The 14929-nt window shown below is 39.7% G+C and overlaps 1 protein-coding gene across 1 annotated transcript in view; it reads left to right on the forward strand.

Moving 5' to 3' along the window:
- Window positions 1-14929, forward strand: part of RNF212B (ring finger protein 212B) — a 93214-nt gene that overhangs the window by 43059 nt on the left and 35226 nt on the right. The window contains exon 2 of the mRNA XM_061157806.1: window positions 7709-7772. The gene's annotated coding sequence lies outside the window, so the exon portion shown is untranslated. The remainder of the gene's footprint in view (window positions 1-7708; window positions 7773-14929) is intronic.

Consider the following 14929-nt stretch of genomic DNA (forward strand, 5'->3'; position numbering starts at 1 on the left):
TTCAATGAATCCAAAGAATGTTTGGAGGTTGCAAAGACCTCACCAGACCCACTCCCATAATTTACATTTTAAGATAACAGAGTTGGCCAGAAGGTTTAATCCAAAGATTGTCCTCAGGCAGGATACATCCTTGTAAAGACCAGACCTACTCCCATAATTTACATTTTAAGATAACAGAATTAGCCAGAGGGTTTAATCCAAAGACTGTCCTCAGGCAGGATACATTATTGTTATATAATCCTAAAGAATGTAGAGGAAAAAAAGTAAAAAAGTTTGTCCTTTCTTCCTCCTTGAATATCCCAGACCTCTCTCTCCTTGGGGACCCCTAGACTTCTTATCAACCGGCCTAGGAAATGACTCTCTCAAGAGCACACATCTCAAGCAGGCCCTCAACACTGCCCAGTAGTCCTACTGCAGTCCTGTGGTCATTGCCTGTTGCATTTATCTACTGCTTGCTGCAAACCAACACCATCCCCCAAATCCTCACTTTCAGTTAACATCCTTGCCTGTTGTTTCATGGTGAGACGATAGAAGAGAATGTCCATGTCCTCCAACCACTACATCCGTCCAAGTGCTTGTATCTTTCCCCGCATACTCGACCTCCTCTCCTGTAGAGATGGATGTGGTGTGTTCCTTGGTATCTCCCCGACTTGTGCACTAGCTTCCCTGTCCTTTCTTACCCACTCAGGAATTTTGCTCCTGCAACTACTCCTCTCTTTCCAGAATCATGTTTTTTACTCTCTCCTGGATCATTCTTATCAGCATGCAAACATGCTGTAATAACTTCAGTTTGAAAAATACAAAACTGGCTGATTCATATCAATGTATGACAAAACCCACTGAAATGTTGTGAAGTAATTAGCCTCCAACTAATAAAAAAAATAAATAAAAAATAAAAAAATTTAAAAATAAATAAATAAAAAATACAAAACTAGTAGAACCTCCCTTGACTTTACTTCCTTCTTCAGCTGCCACCCCACTTCTCTGCTCCCCTGTTTTCACTTCTTCACCTCCATTCATGCTTGAATCCACTACCCTTAAGCTTTTGTCTTTATGCACATGATGAAGCCGTCTGTCAAGGTCACAGATAGCCACCACAGGGTCCAATCTAATTGGCATTTCTCAGTCTTCAGCCTGCTGATCTCACAGCAGCCCTGGCTCATGGGATCTACTCTTCTGGCTTTCCTCTACCTCACTGGCCTCTTAGGCTCCTCAGCCGGATCTTTTTCTCTTTCCAATCTCTCCTCTTCTCTATCTTCCCTCGCTACCTGGGTGTTCTCGTTCAGTCCCATGATGAGACTAGCATCTACAATAGCATCTACACATTGATATTTCCCAAATTTATAGATCCAGCCCTCATCTCTCCCAGAAACTCTGGAATTAGCTATCTGTCTACTTGATGTCTTTCTTGGATGTGTGTGTAATAGGCATCTCAAACTTAATGTGTCCAATTACTTCAAACCTGCCCTTCCTGCAGTATTCCTCACTTTAGTAAATGGCACTCCTTGGTCAGCCCAAACATCTTGGAGTTAGCCTTGACTTACCTTGTCTCTTATCTTTTACTCTACATCTGGTTTATCAGCCAATTCTATTAGCTGTCAATTTAAACTTGCTGAGAAATTACTTATTTCTTACCATCTTCACTGCTACTACCCTAATTCATTATGACCTTTATGACCTTCTCACCAGCGCTCACTTGGACTGTTTCAATCATTTCCTAGTTGGGCTCCCTGTTTCAGACACTTGTTCTCCTAAAATGTCCTCCTATACATCATTCTTAACAGAGTAACCAGAATGCTTTTCTACAATCATAAGTCAAGGCATGTCTCTCCCCTGCTCAGAATCCTCCAAAGGCTGCCCATCCCACCTAGTTAGAGAGTCAGGTCTGAAGTCCTTTCTCATGGCCTCAGGTGAGCATTCCAAAATCATATCCTTGTACTCTTCCTTCCACTTAGTCCTCCCAGACTCCTAGGCCTCTTTCCTATTCTTTGAACACTGAGCTCTGCCTCAGATCTTTACACTGGCTGGAACTTCTGTGAGGAAGACTCTTCCTCTACATAGCCATGTGCTTTGCTCCCTCCTGTTATGCTCCTCCATCATCAAATGTCACCTTGCAGGATTTCTCTGATCACCCAATAGAAAAATCAATCTTTATCCCATCACCTGGGCATTATTGTCATTATTGCCTAATATTTTTTGCTTATTTTTTCCTTGTTTCCCCTGTTAAAATGTAAGCTACAGATGATTGGATTTTTAATTTTTTAGGTGGGGAAATGATATTATGGTTACAATGAATATATAATTATATATCATGGCTATATAATCTTTTAGAGTTATATACCAATATGGATGAAACAATTTGATGTCTTGGGCTTGCTTCAAAGTAATATGAGAGGGAATGGAGAGGTAGTTGTCAATGAAAGAAGGCTATGAGTTGATGTTGTTTAAGCTCGGTGATGAGTAGATAGGAGTCCATTATAATATCTTTTCTGGTTGTTGTTCAGTTGCTAAGCTGTGTCTGACTCTTTTGTGACCTCATGGGCTGTAGCCTGTCAGGCTCCTGAGATTTCCCAGGCAAGAATACTGGAGTGGGTTGCCATTTCCTTCTCTAGGGGATCTTGCCAACCTAGTGATGGAACTCATGTCCCATGCGTTGACAGGTAGATTCTTTACCACTGAGCCACCAGAGAAACCCACTATCTCCTCTAGCTTTGTATATATTTACAGTTTTCCATAATAACAAACAAACACAACCTTTGCTAGTTTATCATTATCTCCCTAATGCCCAGAGTAGTACTAGGCATATAGAAGGAATTCAATAAATATATATTTGTTGTACAGCAAAACCCAACACAGTACTGTAAAACAATTATCCTCCAATTAAAAATAAATTTACAAAAAGAAGAGAGAACATTCTCCAACACATTTTTAAGTTTTAAAATATTTCATCTGATCCCAATTAAACAAATGTTAATTATATGTACATAAACTATAGAATATGTTCTTTATTACATATAATAATAAAGGCTTGTATTGATCTATAAAAATTTGTATTTATTTAATATTGATTGCATTTTGAATCAGTCAGGAGAGTAAAGGTATATTTTCAAGATAAATGTTAACCATTTACTGCTAATTGTGGAAATCTAAGTTTTAAGTTCCAAAGGAGATTTTATAAAGAGTACCCCCTTCCAGGTTTTGCATCTGAGAATGTTTAATTGTGGGAGTACCAAAAACTAAACTTAAGAGCAATTTTTCAAAGTCCAGCTTGGGGGCTTCCCTGGTAATCCAGTGCTTAAGACTCTAAGCTTTCAATGCAGGGGGCACAGGTTTGATTCCTGATCAGGGAACTAAGATCCCACATGCCATGAAGCATGGCCAATAAATAAATAAATATTTAAAAATATACATGTGGTTTAATTTCTTACCTCTTTTTCACCAAATCATGATAATTAACTATCATCTCCTATACTACTACAATTGTGTAGCAAATCTGGAGAGGAAATACAAAAGTCTAAAAGGCTACAGTGTAGAGATCACTGATGTGCAATATACTGCCCATAGGAAGAGAATGTGATTGTTAAGGAAATTTTCAATACTACACAATTAATCAGATTAATATAGAAATAAATTGTAACAGAAGTTGGATTACACATATGGGGATGTGCTCAATTAACGTCACTTGCATAGTCAGCCCATATTTATCAGCTGTTTACTGTACTGGATACTGGGAACAAAGACCATCTGCTGGGGCTTCCCTGGTGACTCAGTGGTGAGGATTCTGCTTGCCAATGCTGGAGACAGGAGTTCAATCCCTGGTCCAGGAAGATCCCACAGGCTTTGGAGCAACTCAGCCCATGTGCCACAACGGTTGAGCCTGTGCTCTCGAGCCCATGCTCTACAACAAGAGAAGCCACTGCAACTAGAGAGTATCCTCCACTCGCTGCAGCTAGAGAATGCCTGCGGAGAAAGAGAGTTAAAAATAAAAATGAAAATGCTTAAAAAAAGAGACCATCTGCCTTCAGGGACCTCAAGGACTGTGATGATTAATTCTAGGTGTCAACTTGACTGGCATGCCCAGATTAAGCATTATTTCTGGGTGTGTGTAAGAATGTTTCCGAATGAGATTAGCGTTTGAATAGATGAACTCTAAAGTAAAGTGCCCTTCCCCACTTTGGGTGGGGGTGAATGAGCATCACCCAATCTGTTAAGGACCTGATTACAAAAAAAAGCAAAGGAAGGAAGAAGGAATTCACTCCTTTCTGCTTCCTGTCTGCCTGCTGGAGTTGGGACATCTCATCTCATCTTCTCTACCCCTTGGATTGGGATTTAAAACTTTGGCTCCCCTGGTTCCCTGACCTTTGGACATGGACTGACTTACACCACCAGCTTCCTGAGTCTCCAGCCTGTAGACAGAGGGTCATGGGACTTCCCAGCCTGTGTATTGAGTAAGCTAATTTGTTATAAATAAATCTCTCTTCCTACCTTCATCTAATATACATATTATATATATATATATATATATATATATATACATATATATATATATATCTTCTGCTGGTTTTGTTTCTTCGGGAAACCCTTACTAATACAGGGACCTTAGATACCTAATACTTTAGATCTTTATTCTCCTAAAGTGAGGTATAGCTAGGTTGCCTGTGAAATGGGAGGAAAGAGGGCAAGGCACAACCTTTAAAAGAATGACAAAACCCTTGAAGAGATAACAAAAACTGGTTAGAACCTACTAAGCCAAAGATAGTGGAAGATTCAATTTCAGTAGACATTGAGGTTCAGTGTACGCTCTTGGTAATACATTGAAAGTGAAAGTGTTGGTCACTCAGTTGTGTCCGGCTCTTTGTGACCCCTTGGACTGTAGCCCACCAGGAGGGTTGCCTGGAATTCTGGCAAGAATATTGGAATGGGTTGCCATGTCCTCCTCCAGGGGATCTTCCCAAGCCAGGGACTGAACTTAAGTCTCCTGTGTCTCTTGCATTGCAGATGAATTCTTTACAGCTGAGCCACCGGGGAAGCCCTTGGAGTGTGCATCCCTCTCTTAAATAAATTTGCTTTCACTTTACAATGGTTTGTTCTTGAATTCTTTGCTGGGCAAAGCCAGGACCCTCACTTGCCTGTGCATTCCAGAGACTCATCTGAGACCTGGGACCTGACCAGCCTCTCTTGCCCCATTTTCCTGTAACATCATGACTCCCCCAACAAAGGATCACTGGACATTTGAGGAAAGCTCCAGCATGAAAGCCATAGGCAATAACAAACATAGGTGATGCAAGGAGCGGAGGAAAACTTCCCCAAAATTATAATTATCAGTATGCAGAAAGGGGAAGAAGATAGGACCTTGTTCTGAGGCCAGGTAATAGGCCCATTAGGTCATAACAGTCACTGGGTTCAAAACCAAACTCTTCTCCATTCCACAGACAAAACCAAACTCTCATGTTCCCCATTTCATCATGGCCACAGTATCATGTTTTTGTTACCAAGTTCAAGCTCACTCTGTTCACCACATGAGAGGCCAGTAAATCCGAGAGATAAGGTGTTGAGGCAACGAATAGGGCTTTATTCAGAAAGCCAGCTGACTGAGAAGATGGCAGATTAAAGTCTCAAAATAATCATCTTGTCGGGCCTGGATGCCATTTTTTTTTATAGAGCCTGAAGGAGAGAAGCAATGAGGACCTAAAGTCTAAAGGCAGAATAGAGAGGGAGAGGCAGTGAGGAAGTAAAGTAAAAAGGGTTTTAAGTCTTGCAAAACATCTCCTGGAAGGGGCAGCCTTTGGAAAGGGGTGTGTAAATCTCTTCTTTTTTGGTAGCCATTCACAGGTGGGCAGGGTCAGATTATCTCTTCGCGGGTTGAACAAAGGTACTTTAGTTTAGCAGTTCCCAGAGGGGCAGGATCCTTTGAAGCAGGCCATTATGTATGACCATAATAACAACATCAATGAAAAGCAAGTCAAAGAAAGTTTCCAACACGGAATCAGAATTGGTTCTTCTCTGCAACATTATCATAGCATTGTGCTTTCAATCACCCAAGCCTAACACCTTAATCTTTTTCCTTCCTTCCTCCTTTTTAACCCCATAGCCAATTAGTTACCAAGTCCTGTTGTTCTGCCTCTGAAAATTGTTTCACATCTGTCTTACTACCCACAGTTGCTGGCCTATTCCAGAACTATTCATCTCTCTGCAGTCCCATTGCAATAGCCTGCCAATTAATCCCCCGTCTATGATCGTCCATCCTTCATTCTGTCCCCAGAGTCATGTTTCATAAAACATGGGATTGATCATGTTTCTATCCTGCTGAAAGCCTCTGGTGGTTCTCTATTTTATAAAGCTGTGGTCCCTAAAGCTGGCTGAGTGAGCATCACAATCACCCCAGGAATTTTAAAATTAAAAAATACTGGCCACAGGGAAGGTAGACCTTCTCCTATGGAATCTTCTGGTGGCAACTTCCTACAATGGAAGTTCACTCACAAAATTCCCTCTGAGCTTTTAATTCAGATGGATATGACTATTGGTTGGGGGAACCACTAACTTAGCAAATAAAGTCTAAACTCTTTGGATATAGGAATCAATTAATTCAGATGGATATGACTATTGGTTGGGGGAACCACTAACTTAGCAAATAAAGTCTAAACTCTTGGCTAGAAGAATCAATCAATCTCGCTAGCTTTTCCCCATAATATTGTCTTTTCCTCATCATTCTCTTTTGGTGTCCCATTCACTCTTCCCTTTAGACACACAAGACCAGCCTGTACTTCCCCATACTAATGTGTTTACTGATGTTCCTCTCCCCATCCTCTACATCTCTGCAGAATAAAACTTCCCTATTAAGGCTCATTCAAATACCCGTTCCTCTAGGAAAACTGTCCAAATTGTCCTGATCTCCTCTCTCTCTTTTTGTTCTCATAGCTTTCTCTACTTCCTCAGGGAAGCCTTCCTAAACTATATTCTCTTATAGTTATTGGTGTTTTGATTTATATGAGAGTACTCAAAGTACTTAATAGTAATACATTTATTTATGAGGTTTAAGAAAACATCTTTGTCTCCTACTATACTAGAAGTGACTTGAAGGCAACAATCGTATCTGTTACCATGTACTGATGGTACCTAATATATATGTTCCATAACATTTGTCAACTGGGAGGGGAATTAATGTTTTTGGAATGATCACATTTTCTGTTTTGTTGTGTGTGTAATTATATCTATATATATTCCCTTATTAGGTCACAGGCTTTTTGAAGGGAGAGATAAAATTTATCTTTTTACTATATCCCTATCCTCACCTTGATCTGTGCCTGGTGGCTAAGATGGTAAAGAATCTGCTGGAAATGTGGGAGACCTGGGTTCAATCCCTGGGTTGGGAAGGTCTCCTGGAGGAGGGCATGGCAACCTACTCCAGTATTCTTGCCTGGAAAATCTCATGGACAGAGGAGCCTGGCGGACTACTGTCCAGGGGTCACAAAGAGTGGGACGTAACTGAGCTACTAAGCATAGCACAGCATAGTATCCCAGGAGAATACAGATTCCAAAAGAGCCATGACTTTGTCTTCTCTCTTATCATGTCCCCAGGGGCTAGAGTAGTGCTTGGTCCCCGGCATTTGCTTAGGAAATGCTTGTTGGATGATTGATTATAATTATCAGATGGATCCTTCTCCTATAGTTCCTATGGTACTACTAATCTTCTTCATTTTATTCCTAGATTTCTCTTCTCCAATTGAGATATAGTTCCTGTTTGAATGTATTAACGTGTGACTTGAAGCAAGGTAAGATTCTCCCTGATAATTTCCTTTCTTATTCCATTGTTTATCAAATATCTACCCAGCACCTACTACATATCAGACACTGTGGGAGGACTGGTAAGGCCGAAGCAAAGTGTAGTCCCAGTCTGGTTAGAGGGATAAGTGAACACAGTGAGACAAACATGCAAAAGTTACTCTGGGAGCGCCCCACAGTGGGCAGGCCAGGACTGGCATCTGGAGAAAGTGATTTCTGAACTGAGTCTGAAAGGACGAATAGAAGTTAATCTGGAGAATATGCCAAGCAAAGGAAATAGCTTAAAAGGCACACCAGTGGGAGAGTGTGATTTAAATTCAGTGTGACTGAAATGCACTGTGCTCTTGACCAAACATTGAGAGATGCAAAAAGAAATGTAAATCATGAAGAGCTTTAGTGCCATACTCAGTGAATTGTCTTGAAAGTATCTGGCAGTTTTAAACAGAACAGTGATTGGATATGGCAGCTTAGTAGGACGGAATGGATTGGGCAAATCTATAGGCAGAGAGAAGTTAGAAGGTGATTAGCGTAATCAAAACAAGGCATAAGGAGAAAGAAAGCAAGACTAATGAAAATAGAAAGATGATGGATTCCAAGCATATTTATAAAATACATACTCGACGAACACTTATGTCTAGAAAATTAGTTTCAGAAATAATGGCATGGGTGCTTAAAAGGTCAATAAAGATGTTTATTATATCATATTTCTGCAACATTTAAAAATTGGAAACATTATGTGTCCATCAACATGAGATTAATTAAATTAGGATATAACTTATCAAAGCATGCAAACTTTAAAAAGAATGGTGTATAAAGGTAAAAATATTAACTAAAAACAAATTGTAGGGCTTCCCTGGTGGCTCAGTGGTAAAGAATCCGCCTGCCAATTCAGGACACATGGATTTGATCCCTGGTCCAGGAAGATCCCACATGGTGTGGAGCACCTAATCCTGTGCTCCACAACCATTAAGCCTGCGCTCCAGAGCCCACAAGTCACAACGGAGCCTATGTGCTGCACCTACTGAAGCCCACATTCTCTAGAACCTGTTCTCTGAAACAAGAGAAGCTACCACAATGAGAAACCCGTGCACCACAACTAGAGTATCCCCACTTGCCATAGCTAGAGAAAAGCCCTTGCAGTAAGGAAGACCTACAACAGCCACAAATGAAAAAAACAAATTGTAGATATTATGTATGTAATGTCACATTTTCATTTAAATGTGTCTAACATATGTCTGTTGTGTATTGGTATATGCATTGAAAAAATTTCTGAAAGGATTTATATAAGACTTGTCAACCATGTTTGTCTTTGGGGAATAGGGTCCGGGTGATGTGCTTTCACTCTCTAACATCTAAACCTGTGTTTTCATTTTTTAAAAATTGGATGCAACATGTGAGTCTGAATAAAAAACAAAACATTTTCTTTTTCTATAAAGGACATTTGTGGGACAGTGGGTGAAATTTGAATGAGATTTCTAGATTATCATATCAATGTTAATTCTTTGATTTTGATAATGGTATTGAGTTTATGGGAGAGAATGTCCTTGTTTACAGGAAATACACACAGTATTATGTCTGTTCTTGTCATAGGAACCACTGTCAAATTCAAGGTCATTAAGATTTGCCCCCTATTGTTTCTTCTAATAATTTTATGCTTTTTGCTCTTACATTTAGGTCTTTGATCCATTTTTAGTTAATTTTGTATATAGTATAAGTAAGGGTCCAGTGTTATTCTTTTTCATGTGGATACAGTTTTCCTTGCAGTTTGTTGAAGAGGGTATTCTTCCCCCAATGGAATGGTCTTGACATCTTTGTTGAACATCAGTTGACCATAGATATGAGAGTTTATTTCTGGATTCTCAGTTCTAACCCATTGGAGTACCCTTATGCTAGCACCACATTATTTTGATGATGGTAACTTTGTTTTTTTTAAAAAAATGATTAGTTAAAACTGGATCTTTGTTGCTGCATGTAGGCTTTCTCTAGCTGCAACAAGCAGGGACTACTCTGTAGTTGTGGTACACGGGTTTCTCATGGTGGTGGCTTCTCTTGTTGTGAAGCATGGGCTCAGTAGTTGTGGCTCAAGGGCTTAATTGCCCTGCTGCAAATGGGATTCTAGTTTCCAGACCAGGGATCGAACCTGTGTCCCCTGCACTGTCAGGCAGATTCTTAAATACTGAATGACCAGTGGTGATTATACCATAACTTTATATAGTATGTTTTTTTTTTTTTTTTGAGTACATGGGAGTTTATTATAACATCTTTCATACTTCTGGTTTTGTTAGAAACACTGTACAATAAATGAATACCCTAAACAAGTTCTGTACAAATTAATCTGAGAGGCTTACAAACTAAATGATTTTTGAAAAAATTATTGCTGTTGTTTAGCCGCTGAGTTGCGTCTGACTCTTTTGTGACCCCATGGACTGTAGCCCACCAGGCTCCTCTGTCCATGGGATTTCCCAGGCAAGAATACTGGAGTGGGTTGTCATTTCCTTCTCCAGGGTATAGTATGTTTTAAATTTGGAAAAAGAGAAGCTAAAAGCAAAGAAGAAAAGGAAAGATATACCCATTTGAACGCAGAGTTCCAAAGAATAGCAAGGAGAGATAAGAAAGTCTTCCTCAGTGATCAATGCAAAGTAATAGAGGAAAACAACAGAATGGGAAAGACTAGAGATCTCTTCAAGAAAATTTGAGATACCAAGGGAACATTTCATGCAAAGATGGGCACAATAAAGGACGGAAATGGTATGAACCTAACAGAAGCAGAAGATATTAAGAAGAGGCAGTAAGAATACATAGAAGAACTGTACAAAAAAGATCTTCATGACCCAGATAACCACAATGGTGTGATCACTCACCCAGAGCCAGACACCCTGGGATGTGAAGTCAAGTGGGCCTTAGGAAGCATCACTACAAACAAAACTAGTAGAGTTGATGGAATTCCAGTTGAGCTATTTCAAATCTTGAAAGATGATGCTGTGAAAGTGCTGTACTCAATATGCCAGCAAATATGGAAAACTCAGCAGTGGCTACAGGACTGGAAAAGGTCAGTTTTCATTCCAATCCCTAAGAAAGGCAGTGCCAAAGAATGTTCAACTACTGCACAATTGCAATCATCTCACATGTCAGCAAGTAATTCTCAAAATTCTCCAAGCCAGGCTTCAACAGTACGTGAACCATGAACTTCCAGAGGTTTAAGGTGGATTTAGAAAAGGCAGAGGGAGAAGTGGGGATCGGGATGGGGAACACATATAAATCCATGGCTGATTCATGTCAACGTATGGCAAAAACCACGACAAAATTGTAAAGTAATTAGCCTCCAACTAATAAAAATAAATGGAAAAAAAAAAAAGAAAGAAAAGGCAGAGGGACCAGAGATCAAATTGCCAACATCCACTGGATCACAGAAAAAGGAAGAGAATTCCAGAAAAACATCTACCTCTGTCTTATTGATTATGCCAAAGCCTTTGACTGTGTGGATCACAACAAACTGTGGAAAATTCTGAAAGAGATGGGAATACCAGACCACCTGACCTGCCTCCTGAGAAATCTGTATGCAGGTCAAGAAGCAACAATTAGAACTGGACATGGAACAACAGACTGGTTCCAAATTGGGAAAAGAGTACGTCAAGGCTGTATATTGTCACCCTGCTTGTTTAACTTATATGCAGAGTACATCATGCAAAATGCCGGGCTGGATGAAGCACAAGCTGGAATCAAGATTGCCAGGAGAAATATCAATAAACTCAGATATGCAGATGACACCACCCTTATGGCAGAAAGTGAAGAGGAACTAAAGAGCCTCTTAATGAAAGTGAAAGAGGAGCATGAAAAAGCTGGCTTAAAACTCAACGTTCAACAAACTAAGATCATGGCATATGGTCCCATCAGTTCATGGCAAATAGATGGGGAAAGAGTGGAAACAGTGGCTGGCTTTATTTTTTTTGGGCTCCAAAATCACTGCAGATGATGACTGCAGCCATGAAATTAAAAGATGCTTGCTCCTTAGAAGAAAAGTCATGACCTACCTAGACAGCATATCAAAAAGCAGAGACATTACTTTGCCAACAAAGGTCCATCTAGTCAAAGCTATGGTTTTTCCAGTAGTCATGTATGGATGTGAGAGTTGGACTATAAGGAAAGCTGAGTGCCGAAGAACTGATGCTTTTGAACTGTGTTGTTGGAGAAGACTCTTGAGAGTCCCTTGGACAGCAAGGAGATCAAACCAGTCAATCCTAAAGGAAATCAGTCCTGAACATTCACTGGAAGAAATTATTCTGAAGCTGAAACTCCAATGCTTTGGCCACCTGATGTGAAGGACTGACTCATTGGAAAAGACTCTGATGCTGGGAAAGATTGAAGGCAGGAGGAGAAGGAGATGACAGAGGATGAGATGGTTGGATGGCATCACTGACTCGATGGACATGAGTTTGAGCAAGCTCTGGGAGTTGGTGATGGACAGGGAAACCTGGCATACTACAGTCCATGGGGCCGCAAAGAGTTGGACACGACTGAGTGACTGAACTGAAATTCGGAAATTGTGAGTCCTCCAACTTTATTCTTCTTTTTCAAGAATGTTTTGGCTATTCTGGATCCTTTGAAATTCCATATGAATTTTTGAATGGATTTTTCAATTTCTGTAAAAAGCACCATTGGAATTTTCATAGGGATTGCACTAATCTGTATATCACTTTGGGTAATATTATCAACAATGTTTAGTAGTTTTCCATATGTAAGTCTTGCTTCTCCTTGTTTAAATTTATTTTAAGTATCCTTTTCCTTTTGGTGCTTCTGTAAATGGAATTGTTTTCTTACATATAACTTATTTTTGACAAAGGTGATTTAGTTGAGAAAAGATCTTTTCAACAAGTGATGCTGGAACTACTGGATATCCACATGTGGAAACCAAAAACAAAAGACAAGGACTTTAATCCATACCTTAAATCATGTAGAAAAATTAACTCAAAATGAATCATATTCCTAAACATAAATACAAAACTGTAAGTCTAGATTTCTAGAATTTTAGAAGAAAATGTAGGAGGAAATCCTGGTGACCTTCAGTTAGGCAAAGATTTCTTAGATATGACACCAAAACACGCTCCATTAAAGGACCAACTGATAAATGGGACTTCACCAAAAGTAAAAATTTGCTCTTCAAGGGGAATTGCCTGGTGAACCAGTGGCTAGGACTTGGTGCTTTCACTGCCGTAACTGCATGGCATGGCCAAAAAAAAAAAAAAAAAGAAAAAACAAACAGTCCCTGCCCCGCCCCACCCTTACTTTTTTTTTTTTTTCCCCCACCCTTACTTTTTAAAGACTACTATTAAAAGGTTGAAAACACAAGCCACAGTTTGGACATGTATTTGATAGAGAAATTTCTTCAGAATATATGAAAAACTCTCAAAGCTCAAAATATGAAAAAAAAAACCCCAACCTAGTTAAGAATGGTTAAACAAAGATTTTAACAGGCACTTCACACACATTTGTGCTTCCTGGTGGCTCAGTAAAGAATCTGCCTGCAATGTGGGTGACCTGGATTCAATTCCTGGGTTGGGAAGATCCCTTGGAGAAGGGAATGGCAACCCACTCCAGTATTCTTGCCTGGAAAAATCCCATGAACAGAGGAGCCTGGCAGGCTACAGTTTATGGGGTTGCAAAGAGTTGGACACAACTGAGCGACTAACATGAACATTCATTTATATATAAGCACACAAATATATGTTCATCATCATTAGTCATTAGGGAAACAGCAATTAAAGCACAATGAGATACTAGTACATACCTATTAGAATTAATAATAAAAAAAGACTGAATATTCTGTGCTGGCAGTAGCATGAAGAACCTGAAACTCTCATACATTGCTTCTGGGAATGGAAAATGGTACAACCACTTTGGAAAAGTTTGGCGTCTTCTTCAGAAGTCAAACATGTACCCAACACAGCTACTATATGATCTAGTCAGGGAAAAGAAGGCATACGTCCAAACAAAGACTTGAACATGAACATTTATAGCAACTTTGTTATAGTCCCAAACTGGAAACAACTCAAATGTTCATGAACGGATGAATGCACAAATTGCGGTATCTCCATATTAAAGGGCTTTCCTGGTTGACTCATCCTTAAAGAATCTGCCTGCAATGCAGGAGACACAGGTTCAATCCCTGAGTCAGGAAGATCCCGTGGAGAAAGAAATAGCAACCCACTCCAGTATTCTTGGCTGGGAAATCCCGTGGACAGAGGAGCCTGATGGGCTACAGTCCATGGGGTTGCAAGAGTCGGACACGACGGAGCAACTAAAGCCACCACTGCCACATATGATAAAAGACGACTCAGTAACAAAAATAAAAGAATTATTGACACATGCAAGAATATGGATGGATCTCAAAATCCTTCTGTTGAATGAAAGAAGCTCAACAAAAGGTATATATGATTCCTATATGTAAAACTCCTGAAAATGCAAACTGATCTGTAGTGATAGAAAGTACCTGTGTTACCTGGAGAGAGAAGTGTGGGGGAGGGTTGGGAGAGATGGTTAATAAAGAAGCATGAAGAAACTTTGGGACATAATGGATATCTTCACTATCTTAAATGCAGTGATCCTTCAAGGCTTTATAATATGTCAAAACTTATCAAATTATACATTTTAAATATATACAGTGGGTCGGGAAGATCTGCTGGAGAAGGGATAGGCTACCCACTCCAGTATTCTTGGGCTTCCCTTGTGGCTCAGCTGGTAAAGAATCCACCTGCAATGCAGGAGACCTGGGTTCGATCCCTGGATTAGGAAGATCCCCTGGAGAAGGGAAAGGCTACCCAGTCCAGTATTCTGGCTTGAAGAATTCCATGACTCTATAGCCCACTGGATCACAAAGAGTCGGACATGACTGAGTGACTTTCACTTCACTTCACATGTCAATTCTATATCAATAAACTTTTTAAAAAAGCTACCAATCTGATGTATAGTTAAGTTCATTTGTTTTAGTCCTCAAATTTTAGAAGTTGCTTTTTAATTCTATTTTTGAATATGTAAAATAATTACATTTCTATAGACAAAATTATACAACCAGTTAAATTCAGGGAAACATTCCTTTCATATTTTCACTTCTACAATGTTCCCTTCCTATCTCCATAGGTAACTTTTTCTT

Source organism: Dama dama, chromosome 12 (genome assembly GCF_033118175.1).
Source record: "Dama dama isolate Ldn47 chromosome 12, ASM3311817v1, whole genome shotgun sequence".
Taxonomy (NCBI): Eukaryota; Metazoa; Chordata; class Mammalia; order Artiodactyla; family Cervidae; genus Dama; species Dama dama.